We start from the raw sequence: 20,853 nt of genomic DNA, 5'->3' as shown, positions 1-20,853 counted from the left end.
TTTTTTCCTTACCTTTTCTTGCTTTTTTCTTTTTCTCTCTGTTTGCACTCTTGAGTAGGCTTGTTAAAGATTTTGTAGGTTTTTGAGTTTTTAGATCCGTCATGAAATTCATGAACAGTCAAGCAACTCTTGTCTATATATAGGTGATGTAACTTCTCCTTAACTTATTTTTTCCCAAGCTCTATCCATCTAAGGCTTCCCAGGAAATAAATTCTCATTTTAACAATTATCTTTCAAGCCACAAAATTAGTGACTGTTAGCACATTGCTCTGAACAGACAACATTTCTGTAAATACTTCTCCTACTAATGAGCTAGATTAAGTTTACAAGCGTAGAGTCCTTGAGTGAGATTAGCTAGAGAGCAGTGCATGAAACATGGCCTAGCCATCATTTCAGTGAGCTCTGTGGTAAGTGAGAGTATTGGAGAAGCAAACAAGGGCACAGCTACAAAATGGAGCTAAGACAGTGTATGGAAGCTTGGCGCCTTGGACATGCTGGGCTACAAGCACTGGTGAAAAAGGCTGCCAGCCATCCACCTTCTGCATTTCCTGCCTTATTTCTGGGTTAATGACCAGTTCAATCACAGGCAGTCGAGTTGTCAGCTGCATTATAATCCCAGCAACTGTGGTAAGTAGGAACGTGACCATGTGGCGATGACATACCATAAAATGAGAGACCAGCAAACACAGGCTGCTGACAAAACCAATGAAACAAGGTGTTACTGGAGGTCACTTGGCAATGCTAACTTGTGGAAGAAGAACCTACAAAAGTCTAACTGTGCCACACAGAACTGCGATTATTTTTTGCAATGCAACAAGCTAGCCTTGTTATGAAGGAGGAGAGGGAACAGCTACCGTCATTATTCCCTGAGATTTTGTTTGAGTCCTTCTGCAAGGACTTGTTGCAAGGAGGTGGAGACTTACCAGTTAGGTTAAATATAGGTGTAGGCACCAGAATCTCATCTGCACTTTGAGATTACAACAGGAGAACCACTGAAAAAGAAACTTGAAAGTCTTGAAAAAACCTTATATTTACTGTGGCCCCCAATAGCCTTATAGGAGTGACTGCTAGATCATTTAAGGATCTATGCTAGCCTCATAGTCACAAGAGCCAAAAAAAAAATAGTAGGGAAAGCATAATTTCTTTTTTTTATTATATCAGAATTACTGTATTGAACGTGACTGTTTTGCTTTTGAAGGAGTCAGCACTTAATTTTGACTTTGAATTGTAAATTTTGGTTAAATAAAGTGCAACCCAGAAATCAGGAGAGACAGGGATAAAAGAAGGACAGAGGGACTTTCCTTATCCATCCCTCTGTTTGTATTGCTAGGATGTATTCTTTGTTCTTACAGATTAGCAAATTCTATAGGGAAACTGTAAGATGAGACTAGAAGATGATTAAACAAAAGAAAAATGTTTCTTTTCTAGCATTCCACCCTTATTCCTTTTCTTGATCACATATCACAATCAGATGATATTGTTAGGAGTCATTACTCCTGGATTTCTAATGACCCTTCACCTCCCTGGGGTGCAGGAGCATTTGCCTCCAGAGTGCAGAGGTATCTTGTGGGTCATCGCCTCGCTCTGGGGCTTGCAGTCAGACCGGCTCTGCTCCTGTCAGCCTTCGAGCAAGGAAACAGATCGGAGGAGAGCCTGGAAGACGACAGGCAGCCTGTGTTATTTTCAGACATCCAAAGAGGACTTGAGTCTCGGTTCATTAAAATCTGTAAGCCCAAAGGCTGTGCAACTGGTGTGGCAAAGACCTTTGGGTTATGACTCCATGCCAGGATTTCTTCCAGTGATGGCTTCCCTTTCAGTCCGTCTTCGCTGTAAGAATCTGTCCTGTTTTTTGTAAGCTGCAAGATGAATGTCTTAACTGTACCTTACATGTACATACTCTGAAACTTCCAGAGAGTTTGAGAATGCTTCTTTTTTTTGTGATGGAGAGGATGGATCTTGTAAGGTTTATTAGATTATAGTAGATTATAGGAATTTCCCTCCCCCCTTTCCCCTTTTTTGTTGTTACAGTGGTGTGGAAGGCAGGAAATTGTCTCAGTTCCTGTGGAGGTGGCACACGATTCATCTGTTCCCTCAGATGCAAGGAGCTGGATAATTAGTTAGGGAAATGGAATGAATAGCAAGCACCGGATTTTCAGAATTGCTCAGCACCTATGCAGTGCAACAAAACAGGTTTTGTAGGTTTGGGTTATGAGGTTTTCGCCTTTTTTTCCCTCCCAAATAAGCTTCCTGTGTCAGGCGCTGTACTTATGCAGCTTTCACCTTGGCTGCTGAGCCCTTGGAAACCCAGATGTGAGCTCTTTTTGGAAAACTTGGCCCCCTTTGATCAAAGTGACCAATCCCAAAGTACCGTGAAACCTAAGTGTGAAAGGTAGCCTGGCAGTTTATCAGAAGGTGCTGACAGTTGTCCTTGCAGTGCAGGCCTGTTCTTTCCAACAGCTTGGTGATGCTTTTTGTAAACTTTTTCCAAATTTGCAAGTGATTTAGAACGCTTTTGAAATAGACACATTTGGAAGAGCCAACTTTTTGGTATGGTTATATCAGTCTTTGCAACTTAAAAGCTTAACAGTATCCATGAGTGGGGGAATTTGGGGTAGGAATCTTCTCTTTGTTATTTTGTACTCAAACTACCAGCAAGCATGTGCTCTAATTTGTTTAGGAAAACCAATGGATCATTCTTCAGCTTGTGGTAAGAGAAAGTAAATCAAGGAAAGTATTTTGTATTATGCAAAATGCTATTTTCATAATTTTAGTACTGCTTTTTTTCATCTAGGTATAGCATTGAACTTGAAAGTTGGACGTGTCTGGGCTTTTTCAAGAGACGTGGTGGATTTGTTTCACATATAAATACGTAGGGATGTGTGTTCTGGTGGTGGCAAAGTTCAAACCTCTCCTTGTTCTGCGCTGTGTTCTAACCATAAGAACCCCTTTTTAAATGAACATTGAGATGTCACCTGGAGGACAGCTTAAGGAGCCAGTTAAGTGGATGAAATGTCTGTAAACGTCTAGGAGTCCAGAGAAAATATGGGAAGCTTTTACTAACCGTGCAAGCGTGGCCAGCAACACCAAGTGCTCCCTATATATATATGTAAGCAATTTACTTCAAAACATGTAGCAGGAGAGAGAAGGGACAGTACCTGCCACAGCTGTTGGGATGGCAGCTTTTACACTGCAAAGTGTGAATCTTGGGCTTGTCTGATGCGTGCTGTAAAATGCTACTAGTCGAAAAGACAGGAGAGTAGAGCCTCTCAGAATGCAATTCTTGCCATGCTCGTGTGATGTTACTGGGATGATACAAGGATAAGCAAGCCAGAAGTCTATTTTTTGTTGTTTTGTGATTTAATTTTTTCAAAAGATCACTGCTTTTAGAGTTGAGCTACTGCCCTCACTCTTTTGTTGGTGATTTCAGGATTGGTGTCCAGCATTCAAGCTATAGGTTATGTGGAAGTCGTAGGCTGCAGACACCACTAATACAATGCAGGACAGGTTAGCCCTACTCATTTCAGATTTACAGTTGTTGACAAATCTGATTATACATCTCCTGTACAAGTCTTATGGAAAAACTGTTGCTGAGTCCTTGGAATTTAGTGAGAAGACTCAGGGTAGTTTCAGAGACATTTTAAGCTGGCAGTACTTGTGGAAAGTGTCCTGGCCAGTCATTTTCCTCCTGTGCTGTTCTTTTCCCTGTGCCGGTAGTGCAAGACATGAGTAAACCAAGCATGGTTGAATCTATATTCATGCTACTGATGTACAGCTCTGCTGCATCTAATTAAACCTGCTGACTTGACTAGCAATCCTTTGGAAATCTAAAGAGTATACTGACAGTCTGGGTCAGCTCTTTATTCCTCCAGACTCGGTTAAATACTCAGAGTTGTTTGTTGACCAAAGGGCTTTGTGAGGTCTGGAGATGTTTCTCCTTGCAACCTGCCAACCTTTTTCCTTGTAGATCTCTTCCACTAGCGAGCAAGTTTGCTTTTCTCACTATTTAGTGAATGTGAAGTCTGTGGGGCATTGGAAGTGACTGTGAAGTCACTGGACAATGCTGGCAGCAGATGTCCTTATTGGATCAGTCACACTGTGAGCCAATTTATTAATTTTAAAGAGAATTGGGTGATGTCAGATCTAACATACATCTTTCTGTGTTTCTTGAACCCAAACACCACTTTTGACAGATGGATCAGGTTATTCTGCTCCTTAGTCTTGCATCTAAAAGCTCTTCCCAGTACCGTATCTATTTGGCAGTGTGCTAACAGGTTATTCTGGGCACTCCAGAAATCTCCGATCCAGTTCTTCTCCTGGCATTGTATTCAGAGTCCGTTCCAGGTGACACAGCAATCCAGTTCAGGCTCTCTTCTGCCTTCCAAGTGATTTAGCAAACCACATCCTTTCTGTAAGAGAAAAATGATCTCTTTTCATTTGTAATATCTTACCTAAAATGTGCTGCACAATCATGTCTTTAAAATATATGAGGCGATAGAGCAAATATATTGAAAAATAGCACATACTTGGCTAGTTTTACTAATAAGTAAAATATACAGGCCTGTATATGACAACTGAATGTGTTGAAATATATTGAAAACATATTTGGACCATTCCATATATACTGAAATATTGAAAACTGGCCAAATATCTATTTTTTAAAAAAGTCAGTCTGTGCTTTATACAATATATATGTAAAAAACATTTTCACAAATAGATAGCAAGGAAGCTTGCTATGAAGATGTGGGAAATACTAACCAGGCTTTATTTTTTCCTGATGGAAACCAGTGACCATGGATGCTGTGTCATTATAGACACTGCAGTTAACGTGTCTGCTTGCTAATAATTTGTGTACTGGGCCTAGCACAAGGGTTCATTGATCTTAATAGAGACCACTCAGTAACAGGGGATTCTAGCAGTAACGGCTCCCTTGGCATCGCTGGTGCTGATTTAAGTCCTAGCTTTTCTTCCTCTGCAGTCTCTTTGGATTAGCCTGAGAATGGACGGGGGAGTGGGAGTGAGAGTGGTTGTGACAGACAGCTCTGGGTGGAAGAGTGTGCAAGTGCTTGCGGTTTCTAGAGAAATGAGGAATTTGTAGAGATTGAGTATTCAAACAGGGAGTTTTAGAGAAGGGATCTGACCCCTCAGAGAAAGCGGTTGTCCTGGCCTTTGCATGAAAGTAAGCATCTCTTTTGTTGTTAGCTCCTGCTGGCATTCATAAGCATCCTGTAGGGAAAGGTAGGGATGTCTGGATGCCCTAGGTCCTCTGAGAAGTGCCCTTTTGCAGTACTGCACATAACCTGACAGGGTTACTGTGATGAGAGCAGAGCTGTAGGCACAATGCAGCTGGGATCCCCATGTCCTTTGTGTTTGTTGAGTTTACCCTAATGCCCTGCTTTGAATATCCAGTAAATGTAGAATAGCTGTAAATGGTGGATATAACCTTCCAAATCGGCACTACTGCACTACCGTATTGCCCCCCTAAACGCCAGCAATCACCCTTTTTAGGAAGATTGTCAGGGTTGAAATGATCCTTTTGAGCTTTCACGCGTGTATCGCTACATATCTGAAGGGCTTGGGGCAGGACACCCTAACTTCTTGCCGTAAAAGGTCCAGGGCTTTCTCTGACTTTCCCTGAACCATCTATCAGCAACTAGATCCCCAGTGACCCATCAGGAGCTCTACATACACCTTGCATATGCAGCACACACACATGGGCTGTGGGGAGGTTTCCTGTTAGGTTTGGGATGGGCTGTCTTGCTGATAGACCTGATATGTGATGCCAGTGAAACTCTATTTATGGTGGTGGCCAGTGAAAGCAAATTAGGGCCCTTGTGTTACTGATGAATATTCTAGAAGCAATAAAAAGGCATATGGGCACTTTGAGAACTTGGAGAAGGGCTGGGTCTGCTTGAGAGGTAGGTGGGAGCAATCAGCTAGGGCCTGGGTTCCTCCTCCAAGATGTAACAGGCTACCAGCTGGGGAAGTAGGCAGAGATCTCATAAAGAGAGCAACTTTTGATGGAAGACTGCTGTTCCTCTCAGATGACCTTGCTGCCTGGTTTGAAGGAATGGAATTTTCTTTCGTTATTTAAATTATGTGGGATTGACCCATTCCTTTAAATTGTCCTATTCCTTTACTAAAACAAACAAACAAACAAAAAACAGTAAAGACATTTTGGGATCCTAAATTTGGCTCACTGTGTAAGTCATTGCTCTCACAAGCAGGAGTCACGATGACCAACTGAATATGTTTGTCTACTGCATAACACAAAGTTTATGCAAACGTTGTTTGCATGCAGGAAGTTGGAGAAAGACCAGGCCCGGATAGAAATGAAAGCCAGGTATGTCGGGGTCCTGTCATGTGAGGACTGATGAGAGTTAGGGGTGTCAAAATGAGACTCATCGCTGCTTTACTCTTCTGAGATCCCTTCTGCTCTGAAGATTAGCTGCTCCGATCGGTGCCCACGCCTAGAGCAAGGGTGGATATTATTCTTGCTTTGCAAAGCATCAGCATGCTTAGAGCTGGAACACCTCAAAATCCCACAGCCTTAATGAAAACAAGGAGCGAACCAGAATTCTTCTGAAAAATAAACAAGCCCACTTTCATGACCCCTTCTTGACCTCCCAATGAGGTGCTAATTACTGGAGGATTAGCACCTCCTCTGTGTCACAGTGGACCCAGCCAAGGAGCAGGAGCTGACAATACTCTGCACAAAATGCAAATCCAGAAGAGTTAGTCCAAGGGCAATAGACAAGTGCCAAATGTAAGAACAGAGAAACCTTCTCAATTGTGGGTTCAACCCGTTGTCTAAAAAAGAGAGCAAAATTAATGACTTTTGGAGGTGTTATGCAAGGAGTGGAATCTTTTTTTTTTTCCTCATTTTGGACAAATGCTCAGCTTCTTGTAATTTTACATCTTAATAGAAAGCACATATTCTGTGTGGCTGCAGTGATAATGATATTAAAAAAGCTTAGTAAACGTAAACTGCACTAGCAGAAGTATCTTTATGTATCTGTGCTGAAATAGACGGGTTACACTACATCCACTGGTAGATTGGTGAACTGAAATGAAAACGATAGAAGCTAGTACTTGCAAAGGAAGCCCTCGCGGAGATTTGTGTGATTCGTGGGAGAGGTTCTGGCAGGCTGAGACACTGGCAGCTCACAAGCTGTGTAGGATGGGCTCTTTAAGGTTTACTGGCTGTAGTTACTGTGTTAGGGGAGTGAATGGTATGGCAATTGAATGGTTTTGGAATGCCTTCTCTTGTTTTGTGCTCAGGCATTAAGAGCATTAAAAATCGCCTGGTCACGTTAGGAAGCACTTCTCTGTGGTCGCACAGTCAGCTACACTCTTCAAAATTGTACAAGAGTGCTGCTGGACAGAGAGGTTCAGTTCTGCACTGGATTAGCCCCCGCCCTGGAGCACATTCCTTGGGGAACAGGGAATTTTTGATTTGTAGACCAGAGGACTGAGATACCAGAATCACAAAATCTGCATACCGAAGTGAGCTGAGCTCCACAAGTGTGACACAGCCAGAAGGTCGCAGTGCCTTCTGTGGGTGCTGTTTGGTATGCTGACAGTTCATGGTTACTTCTGAAAATAAGCCTATATGTTGGGGGTACAACACCAGGATTGTGCAATTACCTAAAAATCTGCCTTGTTCTGGTTACTTTGGGAAGGTTAAAAGGATAAAGTCTTTTTGTTGTGGGTACTGTTGCCTTGGCATAGTTATGTTGTTGCTCTCTTTGGTCCTGTATGGGACGGGAGGTAAAGTGGCCTGCTGTAAGTCGTCTTTATGTTTGCACGAGGCCTTTGTACTGGTGTTTTTATTTTGGGTAAAAGTCATATTTCTCATTAAAATTTCTATATCAGAAATTTTTGTAATGATGAATCAGATTTTAGGATCTGACTTGAAACATGGACTTGGCCTGAAGCGAGGTCTACGTAAAACCTTTAGCCAGCAGAGGCGCAAAGGTGGGAGATTCCTGGTATGTCAGCACATCCCCCTAACGCTGCTGCTGGTGGTGTGTCAGCAAATTAGTATTTTATTTTCTGCTGCACATTTCAGTTGTTACTATGATGATGATCGGTCCACGACCTTTCAGGAGATGGGTATGAGGCACAGCTTTGCCATTTGTAGCTCCAGGTAAGCTGGGGTTCCCCTGGGGTGGAGCGTCCCGATTTGCCCATCGCAGCCGGGCTGCTGGCAGAGCCGCTGGTGCCCTCTGGTGAGTTGGGCCCCAGGTGCACGTCCATCTTGGGGGCACCTGCCAGGGGCTGACACGTTGTGTGTCCCTGTAATCCTGCCCTGTGAGGTTATGCTGCCTTCTCCTTAGGATGGGGTAATAATACAGTTCTTATTTGCTTGTAGACTCACTTGGAAGCTATATGTGAAAAATACTCTAGTAAGAATTGTGTTATGATTATAATTCTTTTTCCTAAACATCAGTGAGGACGGATGAAAGCTCTATCCATATTCTCTTGTATAACTACATTTTGCATAGTGTGTAATGATATGTATTGTCTAAAGTAAAATAGCATTGCATGCTGCAGTGCCACTCACATCAGAAGGAAAGGCTCCCTTCTTTCATGTGTCACAACTGGTTTCACTCTCTTTCCATCAACAATTACTTCTCAGCAAAAGAGGTGTTCCCATTTTTCCTGGTATAACCGTACTGGAATCTTTTCAATTGTATGGATGATGTTACTGTGAAAGGAGAGTGACTCAGGCTCCTTCCGAATACCAACAGGATCATTTCCCTGTGTCAGGATGCAATTTCAGAGGAGGGATGTAGGTGTGGAACAGCCCAAAGTCTGGTGGCCAGGATGGAAGGTGGCCATCAAAGCTCCAGGTGCCTGTGCTGACAAGTCCTGGCTGAGGTTTGCAAATCAGCCAAAGCCTTCTTGGGCACAAACAGGTTCAGCTCTCCCCCCAAATAGATAACAGGCCAGTCCTCTGTTGGGGCAGGCAAACTGAATCTGAGTCTGCTAAACCTTAAGGAAGCCTCCAAAGCAGCAAGTTATGAGCTACTCTGTTTTGCTGAGTGGAATTTCCCTCTTGAACCTAAGGATGCTGTTTCCACAACAGTTTTTTCCATACCACTACATTCTGAGGAAAAGGTTTCCGGTTTGGTTAATGAACATTTTCAACAGAAGACCCCGTCATCAATAAATTCCCAGCCAGCTCTCTGCTGACCACTGCTTTGCCTTTACCAACTTTCTCTGGCTTCTCAGATGTGGACATGAGCTACTTACACAACAGTTCAGGAAAACTCCCTGTGGGTTAGATATGTTCTCTTCACTGGTGTAGTCATCTCAAGACCAAATTTTCAGAGCTCTTCCTTGCCCTCGTTCATGGCAGTGTCTTTTCTAGTTCCTTCCATGGGTGCAAATCTTTGTAACTGTTGCCTTCAGCAGTGCTGCCTGAACTCACACCCGCAGAAGAGCTGTAATTTTAACTAGTTGGCTGCATAACGCATCCCCATTAGTGACTGTGGCAGACACACCGTGTGGTGTCGTTTCCTGTTTTGAGAATTATCTCCCAGATTTTCATAAGGTCCAAGAGGCTCCTGGCTACATTGTTCTTCAGCAAAGGATATGTGCAGTATGGGGCCAAGGTGACACAATCAGGATCTCCTCAGTGTAGTGTCTAAGCAGGGCCTCTGAATAATAACCAGATTACTATCTCCAACTTATCCTAAACATGCCTGCCTCCTTTTACAGTTTTTGTTACAAAAGTATTGTTGCCAGGATGGATTTATGCTGGGCCATTTCCCACTCCAGCTGCGTCATTACAATCATTGTCATGAGAACACAAAAGCAGAGCCTGAATGCCTTGTGCCTTCTGAAAAATATATTTGTCCCATTGCACTGCTGTGACCTTTAGAGTACGATGTGGCTTGATCTGCTGGTGGCTACTAAAATGAAGACTTCCTGACGCTTGATTACCAGGGATCCTCAAAGGCCAGAGTGACTCCTTGTTGTCTCAAATTAATCTGGCTGGAACATGTGAAGCAAAATTGCCCGGCGCAGAACAATTCCTAGAGGACGGTAGTTAAGACACATGCCTACAGCCGCTTAGCCCTAAATAGATTTTTGTTTGTTTGGTTTTCTTCTATGGAGTCTCCTGCCTGGCCCCTTTCTCCATGCGTAAATGGTGTCCATCCACTAGAAGGCACTGTTGTACAGTGGACAGAGGGGGTAGGCAGGGTCAGTAGCCTCTTGAGTGGCATCAGGGAAGTCCCTTGTCCTTCGAGTGCCTCAGTTTCCCCACTGCCAAATGATTGAAGTTTTGAGACTTGTTGATGGTGTGCAGAGCAATTAGATGTTATTAAACCACTAAAGGAGTCAAACCATATCCTTGCTTTAGGGAACCAGGATCAAACCAGATGCCTCCGGGCTCCTTTATGTGAGACAGAGCCATGGAAAATAAAGAGACTTTTCCTTTATTATTCTGTTGTTTTCTCATTATTCGGTGTCCTGCTCTCACCTGCAGCCTCCTATAACATTTTGCTGGGGGGCTTGAAAGAAAACAACCCCTCTTTCAAAAGGCCATGTGCTAATTTTACAGGCTTACATGGCTGTGGCATACAGCGTGGGAGGTCAGGACGGAGCCCGTCCTCGTTTGGCTTCCTCAGACGCAAAACCTCGGAGAGGACCCGCATTGCCTGACCCACCCAGTCTGGTGTTTTGGGGTCAGGGACCCCTTTTCGCAGCGGTGACTAGGTGTGCTGCTGAGTGCGGGTAGCAGATCTGACAGCAGCCAGGTCCCTCCATGCATGTGTTGATGCTGAGGCAGGGACTGGTGCTTCTCTGGGTCTCAGGTGCACCTCCTGGGCTAGGTTATTATTGCCTTGCATTTGTTCTGTTTGCAAAGCTCTGCCTTGCAGAAAGTAGTTTCCTCTCCTGCTCATAGAACACGGTGAAGATGCTGTTCCAGAAGAGTCACAGTTCCTGCTGGAATTCTCTGCAGGAAGAACAGGATTTAGCATCATAAAACGATGCAATGGTTTGGGCTGGAAGGGACCCTAAAGCCCATCCAGTTCCAGCCCCCCTGCCATGGCACGGACACCCCCCACCACCCCAGGCTGCCCCCAGCCCCAGCCAGCCTGGCCTTGGGCACCTCCAGGGATGGGGCAGCCACAGCTTCTCTGGGCAGCCTGGGCCAGTGCCTCACCGCCCTCACAGGAAAGAATTTCTTCCTCTTATCTAATCTAAACCTACCCTCGTTCAGTTTAAAGCCATTACCCCTTGTCCTGTCACTACATGCCCTTGTAAAAAGTCTCTCCAGCTTTCCCAGCAGTCAGTCCACCCAGCCTCCAGTCTGAGCAGTGCCTGTGTCAGAGATGCAGAGGCCTCCTGCCTTCCTCTCCCCCTCAAGGTGTCTGAGAGCAGAAGAACCCTGCCTGGTCATCACTTCCAGTGTGTCAAGGGAGAGCTGGAGTGGGGGGTCTTTAACCCCAGTCAGCCCTTGCTGCTTTTTGAAACCAACCTAGTGAGGAAGTTCTTGCGTGGTAAATAATTTCATATCTAGAATCTACTCAGAGGCTCAAATAGAGCAACAAGTTTCCTGATCCCTGTCTCCTGCGCAGTCATGCAGGTAACAGGGACAATCTGGTACTTTGTGCTTATCACCTCTCCTGCGATTCATGACTGTCAGCTGCTCCTTGTTAGTATCATACGGAGCAGAACCAACGATTTCAGCAACTGACGCGAATACGAAGTATTCCCTTCACATTGCTAGCCCCTCCAATCTCATCTCTTCCCTCCAGCCCTTGGGTACATTAAATGTTTTGGCCTAATGAAGCTCTCTGATCTTAAAATCACTCCAATCTCAATGACCTCCAGTGGCAGTGGGTAATATTTAAAAGCCTTATGTGCCTGCAGAGGCTCTTTGTCTCTCTTTTGGGTTAATAGTTAAAAATTCATGGTTGTTTTTCAAAACCTAAATTGCTTTACTCTGTGCAAATGATTCCCCTTTCAATTCAAAATCAAACCTTTGTCTAGACTCAGCAGACTCTTGGCTAATAGCTCTGGCAGGCGAAGATACCAACAGTTTATCAAGATACTCACTTTCCATCCCAAACTCACTCATCTCAATTTCACGAGTTTTTTTTTTTTTTTAGCTGCAGCAGAGTGTTTAGCTAATTGGGTTAAGGAGCCTTAGATGTTACTTGGCTCTCCGCAGAGTGTTTCTTTTTTAGCAGTGCCAATTTCCTTAGCAAATGTATTTCATTGTGTGACCCATTTGATCCTCACATCCGGAACTGATGGGAGCCATGAACCGCCCCGGAGTGCTCTTTGTAGCTGCCATGTTGCTGACTGCAAAACTGCAGAAGGCTCCATTGACTTAGAAAATGCACCTCAAAATTCAGAGGCTTGCTTCCAAATGAAACAACAACATAACTAAAGGTAAAATAATGCCTCTCCCTAAAGTCCCTGCATATATTTCCCTTGCGTAGCTGCCGATGTGGCCATAAGTGGCCAGTACGCACAGAGGGCCTGTGCAGAGGTTTTCATCATGTCTCCCTTGACAGTTGTCTGCAGGGAAAGACCTTTTGTGCAGGGTTCAGAGGAGCTCAGCAGTGTTTCCAAGTTTCTCCATTCAAAATTTCTGCTAAATTTGTATAAGAGCTTTGGAAATATATATAAATGTCAGGCAGGGAGTTTCAAAAGCCTGATGGTGTTTGTCAGTATGCCTAGGCAGAAAAGGCTGTCAGGTATAAGAACTTGACTACAATTAATTTATTAATGGAGCAGATTATCTCTGAGAAATTCATTTTAGGGACTCCTACTCTGATGGGTGGAAGCAAGTCATTTGTTACTTAAAGGAACCCTTAAAGGCCCAACTCCCTTTCCAGTGAGCAGCCAGATTTAAACTCTTCTATTTCCACATCTCAACGGAGTTACTGTGAACTAGTCAAAAGTTCAGAGCCCAATTTGCCTTCCTGCTAAAATCTTATTACAAGTAGTACCAGAGAGACTTGAAGTATTGCATACACTTTAAATTTTTTTTTTTTTTTTTTTTTTTTTTTACTGCCAGAATGTATAAAAGAGCTTTAGTGTAAATGCAAAACAAACCTTCGGTCTTTGTTATAGTAATGGGTTGTATAAAGGCAGTGATTACCCAGTGTGGTGTTCTCACATTATGAAATCTCCACTAATTGAAAATTGCTATGCAGACTTAATCCCAACACAGCTGCTCGTACTACTATAATAGTAAATGAAATAATACTTAGCACGTATAAATATTTTATTTGCATACTGAAGTGTCCTAGAACTACATTTCTCAGCCCACCCAAGGTGAAAATAAATACTGTTTTATAGATGGGGAAACTGAGGGAGAGGGAAAAATAAATGAATCACTCTGGATCACAAAGCATTTTGGAGATGAAACAGAGCTGAGAGTAGTTTCAGTCTGCTGTGTGTCTTTATGGTAGTCCTTTATTACAGGGAACTGTATGTAGAAGCATTGTTGCTTTCCTATGGAGGATACTTGCTGGTGGGAAAAAGAGGAGTAGTTTTGGGTAGAACAGCTACTTTCTATGATTTTATTTCAGGATTGAAGTGGGTGACTTTCTCATGATTACTGATAATCAATTATGGCTACAAATAACCACATGTTAAAATATGCAATCATAAGTCAGATGCAAACAGGCATGGCATGTGGGATTTGCTGGTGGTTTGTGATTGGATTGAAATCAAATGTTAAATAAGCTTCACAAATATTCAGTTGTGGTGAATGTTCATTTTATTTTGTTTTAAAGGCAGATGAGTGGGAAAACAGCATGCATGCTGTACTGCAAAGTGACCGCTTCCAGCGTGGGCCCACAGTCTAGGCACTGAGCTGTGCACTGACTACCAGCAGAACTGACACGCAGAAACTTTCCAGCTGTAGCCTCAGCCAACAGCTAGCTTAGACCCGCAAGCATTCAGCGGGCCATTTTGGCATTTCAGCCTCGCAGTATTGAAAACCACAAGCCTTTGAAAACATGAATCAGGCCTTCTAAAATGGAGACTGGCTTAAAAATGATGAGATTAAAAAAAAAATCTAAAGACACATTTGTTTATTTTTTTACATTTGCCTTCTGATTTTTCTTCCTTCTGGGTCTTATGTCTTCAGACTGTCCCCTGAAACCATGAAGATTAGAAACGTTCTTTTTTTTTCCTGAATGAGGTTTGACAGCCTTGTGTAATCACACGACTCCAGGCACACCAATATTGTTAGGAAGAGAAGTTTGAAAGAACATTTCGAGTGCTGCCTCCACTGACATCGAAGGGCAACTTTTGAATCGATGCGTGGGGTTCGAAGTCTTGATTTTTTTACTGGTTTATTAAGTACATGAGCTGATCATGTCAAGGGTCATCAAAATGAAACTGCAAGTAGGATTTGCTATTGGGAAAGAGATGATTCTTCCAAATGCTTTTTGCACATATGTACAAGTGAATTGTGAGTTAAGTAAGGAAGCCATGTTCCTGTGTTGCCTGTTTAGGTGCCCTGCTGGGGGGGGATAAGTTTACGTTTTGTCTCAGGGTAGGAGCCAAATCCTGTCTCCAGCTTTAGAGCATGCAAAGTGCAGGAGGGAAGAACAACCAGTACTGAATCCAAGTAGGAGGGTGTTGTTCAGCTCTCCAGACTGGTGGGTTTTTGTTTGTCTGAATGCTCCAGACAGAAATATTACTTTCTTTCTCTTCTTCCCTGACTGGGAGAAGGTAAGCCTGGAGTGGGAAGAACAGCATCTGCAGGAAAGCGTCGTTTCATATTTCTGGTGTTCAAAACTTCAGGGCATATCAATGCAAGCTACTGTGGTTGAGGTTTCCCAGCCCTCAATGTTCGCTTGAGGGAGGATTTCGGTTGGCGACCCATGCCAAAGACTGAGTTGCAGGAAAGAAGTAGCATACATAGTATTGATGCACCTCCTTTCAACAGGTGCGTAGCTTCCAGTGGCATTACAGGTTTCACAGCTTAATAAAGCCAGAACTAGGAGGAAACTCATGATGGTGCGCTTCATGAGGCTGCTACTGATAGGAACTGAAGCAGCACTCACTGTAACTTGAGCAAGTGCCAAAGATGAATTTGTGCCATCTTTATTTTCCTCTGCTTAGGTATTTACTAATCACTGTAAATGCTGAAATGTTTCTTCTCAGGCTGCCAGAGGTATGCGTGATGTGAAGGTGGATATGTGGATTTAGCGCTACCCAAGGTTTACCTTTACTGGACAAACCTCCAGCAAGCTAAATTCATTTAACAGCTGCTGTGCATTTATGAAGTAGGGTAATGAGGACTGTCCTGGTCAGCTACAGTCAGACCCTATACAGCCCTAGAGGCTTGTCTTCACTGCGAGATTAGTTCATAGGGTGTGCATTGCACCCAGCGTGGAGTCCACTCACACAAAAGAACTCTCCAGTCCAACGTGGCCGTGCTGTTAGTTCAAAGCATTTGATCTAGGAGGAGATGCTGATGTGGGATTAATGCGCCTGGTCAGCTATGAACACAACTACTTCAGTCTGGACTCAAGGTGACTCTCAGCACTTTGATAATGCGTTCTTGGGTTTGATGGAAGATTTTGCAGGTGAATGGGAAAGAATCAGTAGAGCAGCTCGGCAGTGCAAAGAGTTATGGCATTTGTCATTCATGCAAATTTCAGATGCTGTAGCTGGAATGTTGTTAGGTGGTATAACCGCTTGTCCTTATAGCTCAGGAATTGTAATTCAAGGGTAGGTAAATTAACTGCAATTTGCAGCTGCGATATTCCTGTAAAAATCTTTCTGGACCAAAGGAGGAATGCCCAGTGAAAACCTCACAACCCTTTTAAGAAGCATATTCCCATTCTGGGGAGGAGCGCTAGACTCCCAAGCAGTTGAGTTGATTTTGGCATTACAAGGAAAATCTCAGCATACAAAGGATGTTTAAGAAGTGGCATTGGTTTGAGGGAGTCATCCGCATCTAATTCTGGGTCAGAGTTGTACTCAAGTCAAGTAAGTCAATGTGAAATTTTTTGCAGTGGAAGTGTGGAATAGAGGAGGTGGGAGTCCCAGGGTGGAGATGCTGCTAACACCCAGCGATAACCGGTTACCCTGCTTGGCAACCCCCTTGCTGCTTTAGGTAGATGGAAATGACTTCATTATTTGTTTGTCCCTTGTCCTAGTGCCTTTTATTTTTAAGCCTGCATAACGCAAACCACATCCCCCCAGGGAACTTAACGAGGGTCTAAGTGGCACCAACGCTCCCTGCTAACAATGGGCTTTTGTTGTTCACACTTTCCCTATCAGTGTGTCCCGGAGGAACGTCCTTCGCTTAGGAGACTATATTGTGATGTTATGACCTCAGAGAGGGGTGGGAGAGGAAGGGAGGGTTCAGGTGTATCTTTAACTTACTTGAATAACTTTCTTCTAGTTGTGTTTTCTTCCCACCAGGATCTTTAATAACTCCTCTGAGGGGGCTGCCTCTGTGCTATAAATACAGCCGCATTATCACTTGGCTGTATTGTGTGCAAGTGCTAATTTTCTGTGCTGGGTTTGAACTTGTTGACTTTTGCGGTCAGTGTCAGGAAATGTTGGGTGGGAAAGGATTAAAGAGGCTATTGATGTGACTCGGAATCTCGGGCCAGGAAGGCTGGTTGTATCATCTTAGATCTCGAGACTGTGGTGTTGATATCCAGCTTCGGCTTTTTGTTATAGTCACTTTAGTCGGAGCCTTGTTGCTCCCTCCCGCCTCCCCCATCGCAAGCACACTGACTCCGGCACTCTAGGCCGTAGTCTCCAAGGAGGAAGTAGACCCTGTAGGCGAATTTCCTGGTATTATGCCATTTTAACAACCTCTCTCTTGATTTAGGTGTTGTAGGCTGGCTAAGAATATTCCTTGACACTTGAAAGGGACCTTTATTGTTTTCTTAATTTGTGAAGAATTGCTTTTTTTTTTTTTTTCCCAAACTTTTCTTTGTAGGGTCAGACTGGAGCCATGTTATTGTTGTTAAATTTAGATCTAAGACTATATTAAGTCCTCTGGCAGTCTGCCCTAGCGCTTTCACTTCTTAAAACAGGAAGGCAGGCCTTGGCCTACTTGTGCTCATGTACTTAAAACGGGTGAGAAGATGACTTTTTACACTGCTGGGAAATAAATATAAAACCTCACAGAGTATATACAACGACTGTTCTGCGGGACCCAAGAGAGAATTTCAAAGGTCTAAGCTCCTAAGCCTCGTAGTTCTTCAACAGAAACGGGGCACGTAAGTGCCCTTTTGGAAACTCTTTCCCCCAAATAATTTTGTCAAATGAAAAATTATTTTCTTATTTGGGTAGCACAGGGAGAGCTGATTCAGCAGTGTACACTGAAGCTTTGAAAAGCAGTAGGTGTATAATAGAGCAAGCATCATAAAGGTTTGAGTGATGAATGGGGTATCACATGTTTACCAGGGATACCAGCTCCTTCCCAAGGTACTGCATGCGTTTGGTGTCAGAGATCTCTTTCAAAGCATTTTGGAGGGTCTTGTTAAAAAGGTGGGCACCGTGACAGACAGGTGAAACTATTCCAAACTTTTTTTTTTTTTTTAAATGTCTGAGGTGCAGAAAAGTCAGCGTTTAGGGAGAGAAAGAATTGTATTGTGCAGTCAAAAATCCTGTAGTTCTGTCTCTGGGTTTGCTAGTGATTAATGTGTGACTTAGAAACATTATTAACGATTTGTCTCTGCTCATCCGATAGAAATACCATGCTTATGGTGCTGTTTCTGTATTTTCTTGTGCATCAGGAAGAATATCCTCTAATTCTGTTTGACAAATGCATTAGTATTCTTTTCCTGGTGAACGTGGAACAGTTGTGGGAAGGCACCAGAGGACTATCAACAACTCAATCTTTTTTTGTTCTCGGACCAAAGCAGATACATACCCAAAGAGTGAGTCCATTGCCTAGCCTCTAAATAATTCTCTGTCAGCCCAGGTAAACTAAGCCAGACTGAAAGTACCTCCAAACCAGAGCATGTGCTGTGTAAGTAGTAAAATGCTTGTTATACACAGCTGATGCCACTTTGCCCTGAGAAAAGTGTGAACCTCAGGAGTCTGTGATCCCAGCTGCCTTGTGTTCTAGTTCCTGGGGATGCAGAGGAACCTAGTTCAGCTTCTACTTCTTGGGATTATGATCTTAGGTACCGTTTGAATTTGCTGTGTATCCTATTATGTGAACAGCTAACTGCCTCTCCCACTAACTCCGGAGCCTTTGTCACGGAGCTCCGTTTCTTCATGTGGCTGAGTGGGTGGGGGATAAAAGGTAGGGAAACATTTGGCTGAAGTAGAGAGAAGCTAGTGAGCTGAGTTTTGGCTACAGCAAGGACTGAGAGAAGTGACTTTCCTCTAATTTTCTCTTTGTGTTATTTTAGGCCTGTTTAAATACAGATATCTGTGCAGGAGGTGCAAATAATCATGAAATTAAGAGGCCAGGATGAGGTTCTACTGCAGATATTTGCACTGTACTTGAGACTGGGGCGTTCCTTAGATCTGATGCCCATATTTTCCTTGTAGACAGCCTTAATTCAGAGTTCAGGATATTTACACAGGGTTCAACATCCACACGGTTTGCTGACAGCACTTGGTCCTTCTAGGAAGGACCCCAGGCCATCTTCTTTGCAGGAATTTGTTTATCTGTGGGCAGAAGGAATAGATGAAGTCCGGCAGCTTGAGCACTGAGTGTTTGGTGTTGAAGATGCTCTTTTTTTTCCCTGCTTACTGAGCATCCTTTCATGAACCTAATGATAATAGCTCTTGTTTTCTGTAAATTCAGTTTTGCTTCTAGTTAATGGAATTGCCAGATTCCTCAGCTGAGAAGTTGCTCAGCTCAAGATGGTATGTATTTCTGAAGACACAAACATAAGTAATGAGGATTAAGGTTTTCAATGGGTGTGGAGGTTAGTGGAGGATTTGAAGCTTTTCTCCCTTTCAGGAAGAAGGTTTACACATGGCTGCTTATGATAAGAGATAGAAGAGGATACTGAAGGGTGAAGGAGAAACGTTAGATAACACGGGAGTGTTTGATCGTGTAGTAGAAGCATTGCCAAATCTTCAGATTCCATTTCAAAACTCCTGATATTTGGTGTCTGTTTATTGCTTGTTTTTGACCAACCTGGACAAATGATTTGGTTATTCAACATTGTTGGTGCCTAAAATGTAACTGAAGTTCATTTTGTGCATCTCAGAGAAAGTAACCCATCTTCGAAGATGCCCAAGCTTCCCATGGAAGACAGTGGGGGAAATACTCAGTGCTTTAGGAATGATGGCTAACCCAAATTACAAAGTGTGGCTTTGCAACTGAGTTTGAAAACTCTGTTTCTAAACGTGTACTGTGAAAACAGATTAAAATGCCTGTCCATGTTTGTAAAGAACATCATGGGAACATAGCATCTAAAACTAAAAATGGTGGGAAAGGAGGGAAGCAAGCGTACATTAATAACTTCAGTATTTTATTGTTTTTAACCCCTTTCATCCTTTTGCAGATACTTGACTCTTGGCTTTTTGGGGGGATGGCGCAGACAGTGAAAGGCAATATTGCAGCACGTGCAGCTTCTTCTTTTGTGGCACTGTGGTTGCATGCAAGCAAATTGCTTGGGTGGGCTGGAGGTCTGCGCTCCCCTCTGGTTTTGACTCTATCCCTATGCCATTTCTGTAGCTAATCCTTACTATCAGCAGACAGCTAGGAGCCAGCAGCCCATTGAAAAGGGAGCTAGACTGAGGACAGAATGCTGAGAGGAGTATAAAAACTGTTCCTTCGAGGACTCTATAGATTTTTTTTTTTCAGTGTAAAAGCATTCTTGCTCTGATATATATGATGGGGGGAAAGAGAGACACAAACTGTGATAAAAATACCTCTGTGCTTCACCAAAGCTCTTTCTACCTTTTCATAATTCAGGAGTCTGTCAATCACAGCCAAATGAGAGGCTGACAAAGGAGGGGGTGTGCATGTGATTGGGGAGGGCTGGGGGGCAGGCAGAGACAGCAAAACGCCACTGTCATCTAGACTGCTGCCTGCCCTCGTTCTCAAGGCGGTGCTGCAAATGGGCAGTCAGTGGTAAGCGAGCCCCCTCTGCGGAAATACAAACACATTCCTGAATTTGTAATAGGACCAAGATGTGCCTGGTCCTGGAAGGGTTTGGGTTTTGCTCAGAGGAGAGCTCTGGGGGTACCAATTCAATTCCGGGGCCTCTGTGCTCACTGACACGCTTGTTTGTGCGTGGTGCAGAGCTGAATAGTTTGGTGCGTCATCAGAGAACTGCTCAGCATCAGCTCGTACAGCAGATGGGAAGGACTTGCTCAGATAAGAATTGTCTTTTTACTGCCTTTCTTTGAAGTTGGTTGTACAAAACTGAATTAGAAAGCTCCCAAGAGACACCTCTTTAATAATTTTTCAGCTCTTCTGATTTTATATCAGATGAAACCTAAACCAGGAGAAATTCACAAGGTTGGGTAATCATTTCAGAACATGCTGAATGTTCAAAACAAGGGATGGTAAGAGCAAGGCAAGGCATGGTAAGAACAAGGCAGTGTCCAGAATATTGCTGATTTTTTTTCCACCTTAGTAATAATGAAACTTTGAAGACTAAAGTAGTTGAGGGCTTGGGTTGAAATGCTATACCTTCTCTACTAGGAAGGCTTAGGCAAGGGAGAAAGTGGAAGGTTGGTATTAAAACAAAATCCTCTCATCAAAAGGAAAACCTTATAATGTTACTGAATCTGTTCTTTGTTTTGCCTTCCAAACCAGTGTAGCGTTCCCTAGTTTCATGAAATTCTTCACTCCACAAGGAAAACCGCAGTGCCAGAGCTGAGCCTTTTCACTGGGACCAGTCCCGCCTGCTCTTATCTTCTGGCTCC

The 20,853-nt window shown here is 43.5% G+C and overlaps 1 protein-coding gene and 1 long non-coding RNA gene across 2 annotated transcripts in view; one reads left to right on the top strand and one right to left on the bottom strand.

Annotated features, from left to right (window-relative positions):
* The window catches only part of LOC308179440 (uncharacterized protein), a 186,278-nt gene that overhangs the window by 94,307 nt on the left and 71,118 nt on the right, over positions 1 to 20,853 (top strand). The window lies entirely within an intron of this gene.
* On the bottom strand, positions 1,139 to 13,771 carry LOC308179445. The gene is made up of 2 exons (XR_013940375.1): positions 11,492 to 13,771; positions 1,139 to 10,966 (listed from the first exon to the last, which is right to left on the bottom strand). It is a non-coding gene; the product is annotated as an uncharacterized lncRNA (long non-coding RNA).

The sequence above is a fragment of the Anser brachyrhynchus genome, assembly GCF_964034855.1.
Source record: "Anser brachyrhynchus genome assembly, chromosome: 17".
Taxonomy (NCBI): domain Eukaryota; kingdom Metazoa; phylum Chordata; class Aves; order Anseriformes; family Anatidae; genus Anser; species Anser brachyrhynchus.
The sequence above is the reverse complement of the archived record's forward strand: the minus strand, read 5'-3'. Positions and strand labels throughout refer to the sequence as shown.